The following is a 19,576-nucleotide window of genomic DNA, read 5'->3' as shown; positions in this document are numbered from 1 at the left end:
AATAAATTAATTTAAAAAATCTAAAATTTACAATTTTTTTATTTTTTGGTTATTGTTGGAATTTTTTATTATTCTACTATTAGGAAAAAAAATTATTTTTTTAGTTTAAAAATTAAACAAAATAATAGATTTATAGATCTGTTGTTTACTAGATATTGCTGAACTTTATTTTCATTTTCAAATTTAAATAAAAGAATTTAATCATATAATTTAAAAATTTAAAAATAAAAAATTTAGTTTTTTAACGTTTTAATTTTTTTAAAAATATTCTTTTTATTTTTTTATTCATCGGATAATGCAACACCTGGACAGTTGACCTTTTTTTGCTGCTGTTGTTCACAAATTAAGAATAAATTAATTTAAAATCTTCAATTTTTTATTTTAGTACTATTTGAAAAAAAATTATTTTTTTAATTTAAAAATTAAAAAAATAATAAACTTACAGATATGTTGTTTAATAGATATTGCTGGACTTTATTTTATTTTTCTAATTTAAATAAAAAATTTAAACATATAATTTAAAATTAAAAAATAAAAATATTTAGTTTTTTAAAATTTTTAATTTTTTAAAAATATTTTTTATTTTTTATTCATCGGAAAATGCAACACCCGGACAGTTGACTTTTTTTATTTGCTGCACTTGTTCACAAATTGAGAATAAATTAATTTATAAAATTTAAAAATTTCAATTTCTTTAATTTTTTGATATTTTTGAAATTTTTTATTTTTATACTATTAGAACAAAAATTATTTTTGTTGTTTAAAAATTAAAAAATAATAAGTTTATAGATTTATTGTGTACTAGATATTGTTGGACTTTATTTTATTTTTCTAATTTAAATAAAAAAATTTACTCATATAATTTAAAAATAAAATATTAAAAATTTAGTTTTTTCAAAAGTTTAATTTTTTTAAAATATTTTTTTATTTATCGAATAATGCTACACCTAGATAGTTGACTTTTTTTGTTTAACTTGTTCTCAAATTAAGAATAAATTAATTTAAAAAATCTAAAATTTTCAATTTTTTTATTTTTAGGATTTTAATGGAATTTTTTATTATTCTACTATTAGAAAAAAATTATTGTTTTAGTTAAAAATTAAACAAAATAATAAATTTACAGATTTGTTGTTTACTAGATATTGCTGAACTTTATTTTCATTTTCTAATTTAAATAAAATAATTTAATCATATAATTTAAATATTAAAAAATAAAAAATTTATTTTTTAACATTTTAATTTTTTTAAAAATATTCTTTTTATTTTTTTATTCACTGGATAATACTACACCTAGCAGTTGACTTTTTTTCTGAACTTATTCACACATTAAGAATAAATTAATTTAAAAATTTTCAATGTTTTAGTTTTTGGATATTGTTGGGATTTTTTATTTTTCCACTATTTGAAAAAAAATCATTTTTTAGTTTAAAAATTAAACAAAATAATAAATTTACAGGTTTGTTGTTTACTAGATATTGCTGATTATTATTTTATTTTTCTAATTTAAATAAATATAATTTATTCCTAAAATTTAAAAATAAAATATTAAAAATTTAGTTTTTTCAAATGTTTAATTTTTTAAAAAAGATTTTTTTATTTATCTGATAATGCTACACTCAGACAGTTGACTTTTTTTATTAACTTGTTCTCAAATTAAGAATAAATTAATTTAAAAAATCTAAAATTTACAATTTTTTTATTTTTTGGATATTGTTGAAATTTTTTATTATTCTACTATTAGGAAAAAAATTATTTTTTTAGTTTAAAAATTAAACAAAATAATAAATTTATAGATCTGTTGTTTACTAGATATTGCTGAACTTTATTTTCATTTTCAAATTTAAATAAAAGAATTTAATCATATAATTTAAAAATTTAAAAATAAAAAATTTAGTTTTTTAACGTTTTAATTTTTTTAAAAATATTCTTTTTATTTTTTGATTCATCGGATAATGCAACACCTGGACAGTTGACCTTTTTTTGCTGCTGTTGTTCACAAATTAAGAATAAATTAATTTAAAATCTTCAATTTTTTATTTTAGTACTATTTGAAAAAAAATTATTTTTTTAATTTAAAAATTAAAAAAATAAACTTACAGATATGTTGTTTAATAGATATTGCTGGACTTTATTTTATTTTCCTAATTTAAATAAAAAATTTAAACATATAATTTAAAATTAAAAAATAAAAAATTTAGTTTTTTAAAATTTTTAATTTTTTAAAAATATTTTTTATTTTTTATTCATCGGAAAATGCAACACCCGAACAGTTGACTTTTTTTTTTGCTGCACTTGTTCACAAATTGAGAATAAATTAATTTATAAAATTTAAAATTTTCAATTTCTTTAATTTTTTGATATTTTTGAAATTTTTTATTTTTATACTATTAGAACAAAAATTATTTTTGTAGTTTAAAAATTAAAAAATAATAAGTTTATAGATTTATTGTGTACTAGATATTGCTGGACTTTATTTTATTTTTCTAATTTAAATAAAAAAAATTTACTCATATAATTTAAAAATAAAATATTAAAAATTTAGTTTTTTCAAAAGTTTAATTTTTTTAAAATATTCTTTTATTTATCGAATAATGCTACACCTAGATAGTTGACTTTTTTTGTTTAACTTGTTCTCAAATTAAGAATAAATTAATTTAAAAAATCTAAAATTTTCAATTTTTTTATTTTTAGGATTTTAATGGAATTTTTTATTATTCTACTATTAGAAAAAAAATTATTGTTTTAGTTAAAAATTAAACAAAATAATAAATTTACAGATTTGTTGTTTACTAGATATTGCTGAACTTTATTTTCATTTTCTAATTTAAATAAAATAATTTAATCATATAATTTAAATATTAAAAAATAAAAAATTTATTTTTTTAACATTTTAATTTTTTTAAAAATATTCTTTTTATTTTTTTATTCACTGGATAATACTACACCTAGCAGTTGACGTTTTTTCTGAACTTATTCACACATTAAGAATAAATTAATTTAAAATTTTCAATGTTTTAGTTTTTGGATATTGTTGGGATTTTTTATTTTCCACTATTTGAAAAAAAATCATTTTTTTAGTTTAAAAATTAAACAAAATAATAAATTTACAGGTTTGTTGTTTACTAGATATTACTGATTATTATTTTATTTTTCTAATTTAAATAAATATAATTTATTCCTAAAATTTAAAAATAAAATATTAAAAATTTAGTTTTTTCAAATGTTTAATTTTTTAAAAAATATTTTTTTATTTATCTGATAATGCTACACTCAGACAGTTGACTTTTTTTTATTAACTTGTTCTCAAATTAAGAATAAATTAATTTAAAAAATCTAAAATTTACAATTTTTTTATTTTTTGGATATTGTTGAAATTTTTTATTATTCTACTATTAGGAAAAAAATTATTTTTTTAGTTTAAAAATTAAACAAAATAATAAATTTATAGATCTGTTGTTTACTAGATATTGCTGAACTTTATTTTCATTTTCAAATTTAAATAAAAGAATTTAATCATATAATTTAAAAATTTAAAAATAAAAAATTTAGTTTTTTAACGTTTTAATTTTTTTAAAAATATTCTTTTTATTTTTTTATTCATCGGATAATGCAACACCTGGACAGTTGACCTTTTTTTGCTGCTGTTGTTCACAAATTAAGAATAAATTAATTTAAAATCTTCAATTTTTTATTTTAGTACTATTTGAAAAAAAATTATTTTTTTAATTTAAAAATTAAAAAAATAAACTTACAGATATGTTGTTTAATAGATATTGCTGGACTTTATTTTATTTTCCTAATTTAAATAAAAAATTTAAACATATAATTTAAAATTAAAATATAAAAAATTTAGTTTTTTAAAATTTTTAATTTTTTAAAAATATTTTTTATTTTTTATTCATCGGAAAATGCAACACCCGGACAGTTGACTTTTTTTATTTGCTGCACTTGTTCACAAATTGAGAATAAATTAATTTAAAAAATTTAAAATTTTCAATTTCTTTAATTTTTTGATATTTTTGAAATTTTTTATTTTTATACTATTAGAAAAAAATATTTTTGTAGTTTAAAAATTAAAAAATAATAAGTTTATAGATTTATTGTGTACTAGATATTGCGGGACTTTATTTTATTTTTCTAATTTAAATAAAAACAATTTACTCATATAATTTAAAAATAAAATATTTAAAATTTAGTTTTTTCAAAAGTTTAATTTTTTTAAAATATTTTTTTATTTATCGAATAATGCTACACCTAGATAGTTGACTTTTTTTGTTTAACTTGTTCTCAAATTAAGAATAAATTAATTTAAAAAATCTAAAATTTACAATTTTTTTATTTTTTGGTTATTGTTGGAATTTTTTATTATTCTACTATTAGGAAAAAAAATTATTTTTTTAGTTTAAAAATTAAACAAAATAATAGATTTATAGATCTGTTGTTTACTAGATATTGCTGAACTTTATTTTCATTTTCAAATTTAAATAAAAGAATTTAATCATATAATTTAAAAATTTAAAAATAAAAAATTTAGTTTTTTAACGTTTTAATTTTTTTAAAAATATTCTTTTTATTTTTTTATTCATCGGATAATGCAACACCTGGACAGTTGACCTTTTTTTGCTGCTGTTGTTCACAAATTAAGAATAAATTAATTTAAAATCTTCAATTTTTTATTTTAGTACTATTTGAAAAAAAATTATTTTTTTAATTTAAAAATTAAAAAAATAATAAACTTACAGATATGTTGTTTAATAGATATTGCTGGACTTTATTTTATTTTTCTAATTTAAATAAAAAATTTAAACATATAATTTAAAATTAAAAAATAAAAAATTTAGTTTTTTAAAATTTTTAATTTTTTAAAAATATTTTTTATTTTTTATTCATCGGAAAATGCAACACCCGGACAGTTGACTTTTTTTATTTGCTGCACTTGTTCACAAATTGAAAATAAATTAATTTAAAAAATTTAAAATTTTCAATTTCTTTAATTTTTTGATATTTTTGAAATTTTTTATTTTTATACTATTAGAAAAAAAATTATTTTTGTAGTTTAAAAATTAAAAAATAATAAGTTTATAGATTTATTGTGTACTAGATATTGCTGGACTTTATTTTATTTTTCTAATTTAAATAAAAACAATTTACTCATATAATTTAAAAATAAAATATTTAAAATTTAGTTTTTTCAAAAGTTTAATTTTTTTTAAAATATTTTTTTATTTATCGAATAATGCTACACCTAGATAGTTGACTTTTTTTGTTTAACTTGTTCTCAAATTAAGAATAAATTAATTTAAAAAATCTAAAATTTTCAATTTTTTTATTTTTAGGATTTTAATGGAATTTTTTATTATTCTACTATTAGAAAAAAATTATTGTTTTAGTTAAAAATTAAACAAAATAATAAATTTAAAGATTTGTTGTTTACTAGATATTGCTGAACTTTATTTTCATTTTCTAATTTAAATAAAATAATTTAATCATATAATTTAAATATTAAAAAATAAAAAATTTATTTTTTTTAACATTTTAATTTTTTTAAAAATATTCTTTTTATTTTTTTATTCACTGGATAATACTACACCTAGACAGTTGACTTTTTTTTGCTGCACTTATTCACAAATTAAGAATAAATTAATTTAAAATTTTCAATTTTTTATTTTTTGGATATTGTTGAAATTTTTATTTTTGTACTATTTGAAAAAAAATTATTTTTTTGTTTAAAAATTAAACAAAATAATAAATTTACAGATCTGTTGTTTACTAGATATTGCTGGTTATTATTTTATTTTTCTAATTTAAATAAAAATAATTTATTCCTTAAATTTAAAAATAAAATATTAAAAATTTAGTTTTTTCAAATGTTTAATTTTTTAAAAAATATTTTTTTATTTATTTGATAATGCTACACGCAGACAATTGACTTTTTTTGATTAACTTGTTCTCAAATTAAGAATAAATTAATTTAAAAAATCTAAAGTTTTCAATTTTTTTTATTTTTTGGATATTGTTGGAATTTTTTATTATTCTACTATTAGGAAAAAAATTATTTTTTTAGTTTAAAAATTAAACAAAATAATAAATTTATAGATTGATGCAAATGCATATTTGCATTATTAGTTAGTTAGTTTAGTTAGTTTTAGCTTAATTTTACTCATTTTCTCTAAATAAACAAGTCCTTTTATGAGTTTTGTTTCCATGCATGATGATATCAAGGAACATGTTAATTCTAGCCAAATTCATGCAAATGTTTTAAGGAATGCATATATGAATGAGTATGAATGAATCTCATGGAATTGGTGCATGAATTGGTAAGACTTTGAAGCTATTTCCTTTGTTGATGATAGGTGATGAAACAAGGAAGCATGGAAGCAAGAAGGATGCAAGCTGGGCAAGAAGTTGGCGTTGCCAACTTGGAATCCACGTTGCCAACTTGGGATTGGAGTTGCCAACTCCACAACACAAGGCAAGCTTGGCCCTGGAGGCAACCAAGGCAAGAAGTTGGCGTTGCCAACTTAGGATTGGCGTTGCCAACTCCACAACACAAGGCAAGCTTGGCCCTGGAGGCAACCAAGGCAAGAAGTTGGCGTTGCCAACTTGGGATCGGCGTTGCCAACACCACACACAAGCCACAAGCAAGCAAACCTGGCCCTGGAAGCAAGGTTGGCGTTGCCAACTCTAGAACCAAGTTGCCAACGCCACATACAAGACACAAGCAAGGAACTTGGCCCTGGAGGAAGCAAAGTTGGCGTTGCCAACTTGAAGCTGGCGTTGCCAACGCCCACACAAGGAACTTGGCCCTGGATTTGGAGCCTCGAGCACGTTGCCAGCCTAGAGATGAGGGGCGTTTTTGAGGACAACGCAGGCTAACAACGCCAAACAATCAAGCTTGGCCCTGGAAGAAAAGGAGCTGGCGTTGCCAACTCAAGATGGGCGTTGCCAACGCCACACAACCAAGCAACAAATGAAGCCATGGAAGAAAAGGAGCTGGCGTTGCCAACTCAAAAATGGCGTTGCCAACGCCACACAAGAAAGTTTGGCCAGGCACCAAATTTTGGTGCCAACCAGGCTGCCAAACGCCCATTGGCGCACCAACCAGGCTGCCAAACGCCCATTGGCGCACCAACCAGGCTGCCAAACGCCCAATGGCGCACCAACCAGCGTTCTAAACGCCCATTGGCGCACCACTCACGTTGCCAACGCTGGATGGGCGTTGCCAACGCCAAAACAAGGCAGCCTGAACATGTCCACTTCAATGGAAGATATCTTGAGCTACAGAGATCCAAATTGAGTACTTCCAGTTGCGTTGGAAAGCTAACATTCAGAGCTTTCCAACCATATATAATAGTCCATGGTGGAGCACAAGATTGGAGCCAAACCAGAGTCATCTTTAGGCCCTAAAAACAAGAACATGAAGTGAAATTCAAGAAAGCTAGAGATTGGCCTAGGGGTGTGGGTCGAGCACGTTGCCAACGTGCCACAAGGGGGGCGTGTTTTGCAACAACGCCAGCCCCAAGTCCTTGCCTTGGGAGAGTGATGCTCGAGCACGTTGCCAACTTGGGGTTGAGGGTGCGTTATTCACAACAACTTGGCAACAACTTGGCAGCTTGACCTTACCTTCTTTGAGGAACCATAACTTGAGCTAGGAAAGTCCAATTGAGGTGATTCCAGTGGCATTAGAAAATAGACATCAAGAGCTTTCCAATGATGTATGATAGTCCATATTGAAGCTGAAGGTTGACACTCAAATTCTGGGCTACATTTAGCATGAAAGTAAGGCCAAGAAGAGGAAAAGCAAGTTGTTGGCAACAACTTGGGCTAGCAACGCCCAAGTCTCATACTTCATGCCCAGGAAATTGTCCTGCACGTTGCCAACGTGCATTTGGCCTGGAGTTAGTGCCAATGACGCCAAGCCAATGGGCCAGAAACATGATGAATGAACTCTTCCCTTCCAAGTCTAGCAACACTTCCAATTGAGCCAAGAATTCAACAATGAGAAAGCCCACATTGATAACCCAAATTGGAGATCTCTGAAGAGTTTTAGGAGTAGTATAAATAGAAGAGATCGATGTACTTGTAGGGGACTTTTGGACTTTTACACTTTTACACACTTTTTGACACTGAGAACTTTTTCATATTTCGAGCACTTTTACTTGTTAGCACTTCCGGGAGGATGCCCGGAATGCTCATCTTTGGTTTTCTATTGGAATTTTTCTTCTTCATCTTCAAGTTTTAAGCACTTCATTCTTCTTCTTCTTCCTTTATACTTAGTTTAATTTTTGTTCATGGCAATTGTTGATGAAATTGGAGCAATGACTCACTAAACCCCACTTTCATTAGGGGGAGGAGCTCTGTTTGTTAGAATGAATTGGTGAACCTATCTTCTCCTCCTCAATTCTAGTGGTTGATCTAAAGAGGAGACTCTTAATCTTCAAAGATTCAACCACCATCGAGAGAGGGGTTAATCTATATGAATTATGTGGTGAGTTTGAGGAATGAGCCACATAATTCAGTTTAGAGTTCATCCTTTCATGATTTCTTTAATCAATATACCTTGGTTAGTATGTGAGATGTAACTCTCCTTGGTTGAGATTATAGGAATTGTGTGGCTGGATAGATTTGAGCTTCATCTCTTCTCATGAACAATTAGATCACGAGAGTGGCAGTTGGTTATGTTGAGAGAGATTGAATCACCAAGAGATTGGGATCCAATCACCCACTTGCCATAGATCTATACCCAAGATTGAGAAGGATTTGACTAACATCAATTCATGAAAACTAACATCTCTAATCCCTAATGATCCTCTCTATCATTAATTCTCATTTCTCTTGCTCTAGTTATTTGATTACCCATTTCCCAATCCCTTTCTACATTCTGTCTATTTACTACTCTTGTTATTTACATTCTGTTCATCTACTTCTTTCCATTTACTCTTATGTTCTTTAAATTTCTGCACCCTTTAATTCCTTGCCATTTATCTTTGATGTTATTTAAGTTTCTTGCAATTTAAGTTTCAGTTATTTACTTCCATTTTATTTCTATATTCTTGTTCTTAATTGCCATTTAAATTCCTGTCATTATGTTCAAAAGTCACATTGCTCATAAAATCAAAAATCATGTTAGCTTGACTAAACTTACCATTTAACTAAAGTTGCTTAATCTACCAATCCTCGTGGGATCGACCTCACTCTTTGTGAGTCTTATTACTTGATACGACCCGGTATACTTGCCGGTTATACGTAAATTCTAATTTTTACGTATCATAGATCTGTTGTTTACTAGATATTGCTGAACTTTATTTTCATTTTCAAATTTAAATAAAAGAATTTAATCATATAATTTAAAAATTTAAAAATAAAAAATTTAGTTTTTTAACATTTTAATTTTTTTAAAAATATTCTTTTTATTTTTTTATTCATCGGATAATGCAACACCTGGACAGTTGACCTTTTTTTGCTGCTGTTGTTCACAAATAAATTAATTTAAAATCTTCAATTTTTTTATTTTTTGGATATTGTTGGGATTTTTTATTTTTCGACTATTTGAAAAAAATTATTTTTTTAGTTTAAATATTAAAAAAAATTTTAAACTTGGAGATCTGTTGTTTACTAGATATTGCTAAACTTTATTTTATTTTCCTAATTTAAATAAAAAATTTAATCATATAATTTAAAATTAAAAAATAAAAAAATTTAGTTTTTTAAAATTTTTAATTTCTTTAAAAATATTTTTTATTTTTTATTCATCGGAAATGTAACACCTGGACAGTTGACTTTTTTTATTTGCTGCACTTGTTCACAAATTAAGAATAAATTAATTAAAAAATTTAAAATTTTCAATTTCTTTATTTTTTTGATATTGTTGGAATTTTTTATTATTTTACTATTAGAAAAAAAATTATTTTTGTAGTTTAAAAATTAAAAAATAATAAGTTTACAGATCTATTGTGTACTAGATATTGCTGGACTTTATTTTATTTTTCTAATTTAGATAAAAACAATTTAATCATATAATTTAAAAATAAAATATTAAAAATTTAGTTTTTTTAAATTTTTTTAAAAAATGTTTTTATTTATCGGATAATGCTACACCCTAACAGTTTACTTTTTAACATTTATTTTTTTTAAAAATATTCTTTTTATTTTTTTATTCACCGGATAATGCTACACCTGGACAATTGACTTTTTTTGCTGTACTTTTTCACAAATTAAGAATAAATTAATTTAAAATTTTCAATTTTTTATTTTTTGGATATTGTTGGGATTTGATGGGTATTTTGGAAAACAAATTCCAAACACTTAAAACTCACTAGCAAGTATTGACAAACCCCAATTTGACGGTTTGTTTTGCATTGAATCTAGAACATCTTGATAACCTTTTGTCACATTTAGCCTATAAATTAGCATGGTTTTGTTATCTCTCACGTATTCGTGCCTAAGTGTAAAAACATGCTTTTTAAGCCTTATCTTGATGAATTCTAATTCCTCTTTGATTCCATAAGATGCCTTGATGTGTTTGTTAGTGATTCCAGGATTGAAATAGGCTAGGCATGGATCAAAGGAAGCAAGGAAAGAAGCATGCAAGTGGAGAGAAGCACAAAAAGCCAAAGAGTTGATCTCGGCCAAGCACGCGTACGCGCACAAGGCGCTCGCGCGCACATCGCAGAAATTGGCTGAGGACGCGCACGCGTACCGTGCGCGCACGCGTCGTAGCCCGCACGTGATTCTTTTATTACAGCACGTGTCTGGCAATTTTGGAAGCTTTTAGCAACCAACTTTGGCGCCAAAATGTATATAAGAGCCAAGGATTGAAGGGAATTGACATTCATTCACTTCCATAGACTAATTTTAGATCATTAGGTAGATATTTTTAGTTAGTTACATTTGTAGAGAGAGAAACTCCAACTTCTCTCTAGGATTCATCTTCATCTTCTCAATTCTCAACCATTCCTTGGTGAGATCTATTACAACACTCAATTTACTTAGTTCATGTTGTAGATCATCTTCTCTCATCTCCATTGGTGTTTTGTAATTGTTCAATTCTTGTAGATCTTAGGTTTAACTTTGTTGTTTTGGATTCTATTGATTCATTGAAGATTTCATTTTCATTGTTGTTCATTGTTGATTGTTGTTAATCTCTTGTGTTGAATTGCTTTGATTCTAATTCTTTTCTCTCCATTTTACTATGTCTTTCATTCTTGCCCTCCAAGTGTTTGAGAAAATGCCAACTTTAGATATGGAGTAGTATTCCCTCACTTGGCCTAGTGGTTGAGTCATTGGAGACACTTGAATAAGGGATGTCAATTGTTGATTAAGAATTGAGGATTGCTAATTGACTTAGAGTGCACTAAAGCTAGACTTCCCTAGGGTAAGACTAGGACTTGTGACTTGAGTTAATTACTTTTACTTGACTTTCCTCTATAATTAGGGGTTAACTAAGTAAAGCAACACTCCTTTGTTATCACAATTGAATGAAGCTATAGTGATGGGACTTCCAATGTTCAACCTTGGCCAAGGTTTTTAATATTGATTGATTGTTGTTTTCTTTTATTCACACTTTTATGCCACACTCTTCAAGCCACAAAAAGACCACTTAACCAATAACATGCATCCTTGTAGCATTCCTAGGGAAGAATGACTCGGGACTAATACTCTCGCTTATAGATTGTAGATTTGTTTGATGATGGATTTTGCGTCGGTTTAGACTATACTACGATTGATTACTTGAAAAATTTCTATACCGGCAAAAATTCATTTGTCAAAATGGCGCCGTTGCCGGGGAGTGCGCATGAGTGCCATGTTTTTGGTTAATGTAAATATGTGAATATCGTGAATATGTTTGTCTTTTGTTTGTTTGGTAGTTTTTGTTAGTTTTAGATCTCTATTAGTTTTGTTCTTATTAGCCACTATGAATTCTCGTCCTTGTGGTTTTGGATATGACTATGACTACTTTGTAGGTGATGAAAACTTGAATGATGGCTCACATTATGGGATAGATGAATTATCAGGAAGGGAGCCATATCCATATGAGCAATCACCATGGCAACCTTCCCCTTCAAGCTACTATGATGGTAATCCTTCCTATAATGCATATCATTCCTATGGATATGATGACTCTTATCATGGTTATACCTCTCAACCACCACCATTCTATACACCATATTCTCAACCCACACCTTATTTTCACCAATTGCCTACATATGATCCAAATCTATATTCCCCCTATGCATACCCTTGTGACGATTATGAACAAGCGACCCTTGAATCACCACCACTCCAACATTTTTACCCTCCAACCCAAGTCCCCATAAATGATACACTTGGTCTCATTCTTCAAGAGCAAGAAGAACTCCAAACCGCCTTCACTAGTTTCACCTCTACCCTCCAAGAATTTACATCCCGTATAATTCCACCTTTCACCATTAACCAAAATAACTTCCCACCTCAAAGCTTTGATGAATCTTCTTTCCAACCATATCATGAATTCCCCTCTCCACCACAACCCTCCATGGAAGCATATCAATGTCCATTAATCCAAGAGCAATATGATCCTACTTATGTTAATAAAGCGGAACAAGAATTAACGGATCGTTTCAAGGAAGAAATGGACCGACTTCAAGCAACCATCCGTCAAAAGATAGATTCTTGGGATTCATATCACAACCGAAATGAGTTCACGGATGATTGTGAGAAAGCAACCAAAGAGGGAGGTATGAGGGAGACTTTAGACTCTCAAGTGGAGCATAAGGAAATGGAGTGTGTGTTGCGACAAGCGGAGGAAATGAAGGTTGTTGAAGATAAAGAAGTGGAAGAAGACCTAGAGGAGGGTGAACAAGAAGGAAGTTCCATCAATGAAAATAACTCTACATCAAGTTACAATGGTGATCTTGTTGGAGCTTCCCCCATCGAATGTGAAATCAATGTTAAAGAGGGTGCGCAACCTCCGACACATGACTTGATCAATGATAAAGGTTTGAAGGAAGTTAGCAAACAAGAAGAATTGAAAATGAGTTATCAAAAGATGGAAATCATCATGGAGGAGCCAAAGGAAGTGGAACCTACAATGTCAAGACCATTGGATACCTTCCTTGCTAAGTCGCCGTCCCAATCACAAATTGAGTGGGTAATCATCTCATCCTTTAATTTTCTTGGCCCATATCAATATGCATTGTTAGAAACGGACGGTCAACTTAGAGCTCTTTGTGGGCTAGAGAGTAAGAACGGATTAGATGTCGGTGGACAAAATGAATCAAGGTGCATAAAGGATGGAATATCAAACTTTAAATCTCAAAGGTGGAGTGAAGCCAAATTCAACGGGATTAGGATGATGAATATGAGTTACAAGGAGAATTCAATAAGTTTGTCACCCTATAGGAAGCATGAAGATCAAGAAGAAAAGGAGTTAACAAATAAAGTATGGGACCCCGGAACATACATAGACCACTATCAACTTAAGGGCCTTGTTACTTGCTTAGGCCCCCTTGAAGGCCTTGTATGCTTAAATTGGGATCCCGGAGGCTATTGGAAGTGCAAACATTGGTGGGGATTCGAAGAAGAGTTTAAGCACAAGCCACCCTAGCAAGGACTCCACCAAATGTCCAACTTAAGGACTTTAACTAAAAGTGCTAGGTGGGAGACACCCCACCATGGTAAACTCTTTCCACTCTCTTCTAACCTTGTTTAATAAGTGATTTGAGTTGCCATTGTAGGTAGGTCTGCATATCATAATTAGCTTGTTTGTATACATTAGTAGCTAGAATATTGACATGTATGTTGTGATTAGTAGAAATAGAATAAATCTCAAAACCAACTTGCATTTTAGAAAGTGTAGGTTTTTGACTAAATAAGGAGTTGTAGGCACCATAGGGAGTCTTTGGGCAAGTAGAAGCTTTTAGGCATTATCCTGTTCAAAAAAAAAAAAAAAAAAAAAAAAAAAAAGAGGGGGTGGACGCGCGCGCACGCTGTACGCGCACGCGTCCATGAGCGGATGCATCATCACCCATATTCCAGAGAGTTGGGCCTCTTCTAGGCCAGCGTTGTGCCTCGAGCCCAACTCACTTCACACTTACGCGCACTACGTGCGTGCGCGCCATACAAACATAAGGAGTAGCACGCGTGCGCGCTCTTGCCGCGTACGCGTCGAATTGCTGCTGCAAAATCTTGCGCCAAGCCCCAGAGAGTTAGGCCAGCTCTGGGCCATCCTTAAGCCCCTGGCCCAATTCAGCTCGCGCGGACGCGTACATGCCGCGTACGCGCAGGTATAGGTAGTGCAACCACCAGGCCATTGACCAGAGAGTTAGGCCTCCTATGAGCCAACCTTAAGCCTACAGCCCAACTCTTTTCACGCGTGCGCGCACAATACGCGCACGCGTCCTCACCCATTTCGACCCCCCCGCGCTTGAGCGCGCTGTACGCGCACGCGTGGGCCCCTAGGTTCTTCAATGCACGCGGACGCGCAAGGTGCGCGCCCGCGTCATTTCGAATAAATGATAACCTAATCCGCGAAGAACGTTGCGCAGTCGCGCACTCCATCTTCAACCTCTCACCATTTCCATTTTCTTCCACCTGCCCCGCCGGCTGCGCCGCCATCACCACCCTCCCCTGCCTTCCCTCTCATCCCTCTTCTCCTCCCCGTCACCACCCCCATCTCTGATTCCTCCCTTCTCTCTCATCCACTTTGGCCGCTGCTGTTGCTCCGCCGGCAGCCACCACTGGACGGCCTACCCCCTCTCTCTCCTCACGCCCACTCCCATTCACTCTCTCTCTCTCACCGACCCGCCACCACTCACTCTCCCCTTCTGCTCTCTCACCGAACTGCCACCGCGGCCACCTTCACCGCCACCGTCCACGGCGGTGCAAGCTTCTGCCGCTGCTGCCCTCACTCTAGTTCCGTTTCCCTCTTCCCATTCTTGGTTCTTCCCCGTCCCAGGTTCCTGCTCCATTTTCTATTTTCTTTAATTTTTCATTTCTGTTAATTACTGTATATTTCTGTTAGTTAGTCTGATTTCAAATGTTGTATGTTAGGATTAGTTAGAAATAACTGCGGTTAGGTAGCTAGGGCTGGATAGAGGATTCTAGGCCTGATAAGTGCTCCGTTTGTGTTTATTCTCCGTTTGCTTGATTGTCTGTTAAGTGCGAATTCTGAGTTGCTCTGTATGCAATTTGTACTGCCTGAATGCCTTATTATTGCTACTGTGATTGGTTGATACTATAATGATGTTGTTTGTGCTATTTTGCTACCCGGGATCGTCCAATTTTAAGCCGAGATGCTGCCCAATTTTCAAGGAATTTAATTTCATTTTGATCTTTATTACGAATTTGGGCTAATTCTCGTTACTTTTGACTTCCGGGATTTGCATTAAACATTGTGAACATGATTTGTGTGCTTGAAAGGTGCATCTCTCATCATGCTACTAACCTCTAATTCCACTTTTCTAGATCACTGACTTCTTTACTCACCAACTTCACTCTTACTTGCATTTTAACCCTTTTGACCATTCTTTTGAGTCATGATGATGAACATGCTTATTCTTTAGAAATTGTGCACATTGTTTGAAATATGGAACTCTTGGTTTATGGCTATGTTTTCTGTTTCTTTACTTATCATCCATGTTTCAAAATCTATTCACATCATGTTTGCTTGCCATCTATTTTACATCCTGAACATGTTTTACTTGCTCCATGCTAAATGCTTAAATGCCTATATTTTATTCCATTTTTTTTCAGGATGTCGGATAAAGGGAAAGGAAAAGCATCATCTTCCAAAAAGAGAAAGAAAACCCCAAACCCCACTTTTGCCTCATTGCTTGCCTATGCTCAAAACCCTTTAAATGACATAGATAAGGCAAACCAATTACTACCGGCCCAGGATACGGTCAAATTCCCCAATCTCTATTGTGAACTCAGATTCCCAAGCTACAATTCAAAGAATTTGAATACTGAGAAGAAACTACTTATTCCATCAGATTTGGCCGACATCATCCACCAGCGTATTGACCGGATGGGTTTGACTTTTCTGGATAGGGAATTGAGCCGGGTGAACCGGTCTTGGGTGCAGGAGTTTTACTGCAATTTCTTCCACCACTCCCTTGATTCGGTATTTGTTAGGGGGATTGAGGTACCCATCACAGAGCAGGCCATAGAGGATGCCCTTACTTGCCGGCCTAAGACCAGTGACACTGATGCATTCATGCAGGCCGAGATTGACCTTCATTGCATGACTTTTGACTTTGAGGCATTGAGGGCAGTGGTAGCCACTCCAGATGCTCCTTGGGTTATGGATGCCGATAACACAGCACCCAAGGGGATGCACTTTAGTTATCTGAGCCGAGAGGCCAAGACTTGGCAGCAGATTTTCGCCCATTACGTCATGCCTACGACTCACTTCACAGAGATCCCGGTTGCTATGTTGATCCTGATCAGCTGTGTGATGGAGGGAAAAGAGGTTTACTACCCCCAGCTGATCAGGCGGTTCATGTGGAGAGCCCACATCCGAGGTATCTTTCCGTTCCCGGTTTTGGTCACTCAGATGATTCAGCGGGCCGGAGTTCCGTGGCACCAGGATGATGTATCACCCCCTCCACCGCTCCCTCAGAAGGAGCCAGTTACTATTCCGTGGGGATCCTGGGTGCACGAGAGGCCCGCCTCGCGCCGTAGATCTCGAGCCAGAGCAGCAGTTGAGGGAGCTGGACCCTCTTCATCATCAGCCCCTGCCGGAGCATCTACCGCAGCCGCACCTCAGCCGATGTACTTGTTAGTTCAGCGTCTCTTCCGGTACATGGAGCGCAGTAAGCGCCAGATCATGCGTCGCCTGGATCGGATTGACCAGATGTTTGTGGCTCAGGGCCTTGAGCTGCCCCCTCTACCAGAGTCTTCCGGTTCCGATGAGGAGACAGATTTACAGACTGAGGGTATCCCTGCGGATGAGCCAGCACATATGGAGGCACCACCTCAGACACAGGAGTCTCAGCCGGTACCACAGCCACAGCCAGAGCCTACCGGTGTACCTATCCCTGACCCTCAGGATTAGCATCGAGGACGATGCTTAATCTTAAGTGTGGGGAGGCAGCCGGTGGCATCATTAGATACCGGTGAACACTTTGCTAGCTATCTTACTTTGCACACTTTTTGTATACATTTGATGTATTTTGAGTTTATTTTTGATACTTTTACTGCTTGATACTTTTACTGCTTATTTTGGATTTATTTTGGATTTTTGATACTTTGATGCTTATGGATATCTTTAGATGTTTTAGATGATAGATTTCATACTTTTACTTTTAGTTTAACTTTTCTTTATACATTTTTGCATATCTTTCTTTTTAATTCGTGGTTGTGATTAGAAATCATACTTGAATTGTAAATACTTAGTCACCCTTTTTGCATAAGAAATTGGTTTTGAGTGAAAAAGGAAAGGGTGAACTAAGAAAATTTTTGGATTTTTCAATCACAACAATGCTTATTCAAACATTGAAATTTTCCAAAGAGTTTAAATATAGGGCATTAACCCAATTGATTGAAAGGAAAATTTTTGGTAAAACTTGCTTGAATTACATACTTTGTGAAGCATGTATTGAATTGAGAACACAAGCTTGTGAGACTTGAGCCTATTGATGTGGTTACATTTTATAGCCACTTATTTTCCATTCTTGTGTGAATTTGTTCTCTTTCTATGAATGTAATCCTTGATTTGCTTGATTCTATATGTCCATTTATTTCTTGTATTTATGCATTTATATGATTGAGGCCATTACTTCATTAGCTCACTTACCCAAATAGCCAACCTTTTACTTTCCATTGTTAGCCAATTTTGAGCCTATGTTTAACCAACTTATTCTCAATTTAGCACATTACAAGCCTAAGGCGAAAAACCAATAAAAGTCCTTATTTGGATCTTTGATTAGCCTAGGCTAGTGAGAGTGTTTATTATTCAAAGTTGGTGAGGCTTGGGAACATTGGATGGGATAAAAGGGGTAGTACACTTTCATGTTTAGGAATTGGGTACATACTCATGTATTGATTAAATGAATAAACCTTATGCATTGATGCTTTTGTATATAGTTTGACAAAAGAAAAAAAGAAATGGAAAAAAAAAGAGAAATAAAAGTGAAAATGAGAAAAACAAAAGGAAAAAAAGAAAGAAAAAGAAGGAAAAGAAAGAAAATAATAAAAAGGGGACAAATTGCCCCAAAGTGAAGTCAATAAAAAGAAATCAATGCATAGGTGTTATGAATCAAATAAGGATGCATGGATATGTAAGAAAAAGTGAAGAATGGGTAGTTAGAATAGTTTGAACTTGTATAGGTCATTATATAGTTAGGTGGGAAAGTCTATGCTAATCAAAGATTCAAATCCTAGTCCACTTAACCATAAATGATCCTACCATAACCCTAACCCCATTACAACCAAAATGAAAGACCTCATGATGAATGTATGCATGCATTGAATAAATGTTGATTGTTAGAAGAAATCAAATTTTGGAAAGCTTGATTAGAAGAGAATTGAGTGATTGACCCTTAAACACTTGAGTGAATAGAGCGGATACACATATCCGATGAGGGTTCAAAAGTTCAATCACATGTGTTCACCCATATTATCTATATTCTTGCAAGTTTAAATTCTTTTTGACAATTCAATACAATTGTGGTTTGGACTTAACTCCTATTGCCCTAACTATTGTGCTTACACATGTTCTCTTGGGAATTGACTTGTTTGAACTAAGCATTTCCATTTGCTTAGATAATTGCATTTAGATAGGACTCACATAGTTTAGTTGCATTCAAATAAATGTCATAACCCTTAGTTCCTTCTTATTTTAGCATGAGGACATGCTAAGGTTTAAGTGTGGGGAGGTTGACAAACCCCAATTTGATGGTTTGTTTTGCATTGAATCTAGAACATCTTGATAACCTTTTGTCACATTTAGCCTATAAATTAGCATGGTTTTGTTATCTCTCACGTATTCGTGCCTAAGTGTAAAAACATGCTTTTTAAGCCTTATCTTGATCAATTCTAATTCCTCTTTGATTCCATAAGATGCCTTGATGTGTTTGTTAGTGATTCCAGGATTGAAATAGGCTAGGCATGGATCAAAGGAAGCAAGGAAAGAAGCATGCAAGTGGAGAGAAGCACAAAAAGCCAAAGAGTTGATCTCGGCCAAGCACGCGTACGCGCACAAGGCGCTCGCGCGCACATCGCAGAAATTGGCTGAGGACGCGCACGCGTACCGTGCGCGCACGCGTCGTAGCCCGCACGTGATTCTTTTATTACAACACGTGTCTGGCAATTTTGGAAGCTTTTAGCAACCAACTTTGGCGCCAAAATGTATATAAGAGCCAAGGATTGAAGGGAATTGACATTCATTCACTTCCATAGACTAATTTTAGATCATTAGGTAGATATTTTTAGTTAGTTACATTTGTAGAGAGAGAAACTCCAACTTCTCTCTAGGATTCATCTTCATCTTCTCAATTCTCAACCATTCCTTGGTGAGATCTATTACAACACTCAATTTACTTAGTTCATGTTGTAGATCATCTTCTCTCAGCTCCATTGGTGTTTTGTAATTGTT

The sequence above is a fragment of the Arachis hypogaea genome, chromosome 10, assembly GCF_003086295.3.
Source record: "Arachis hypogaea cultivar Tifrunner chromosome 10, arahy.Tifrunner.gnm2.J5K5, whole genome shotgun sequence".
NCBI lineage: Eukaryota > Viridiplantae > Streptophyta > Magnoliopsida > Fabales > Fabaceae > Arachis > Arachis hypogaea.
The sequence above is the reverse complement of the archived record's forward strand: the minus strand, read 5'-3'. Positions refer to the sequence as shown.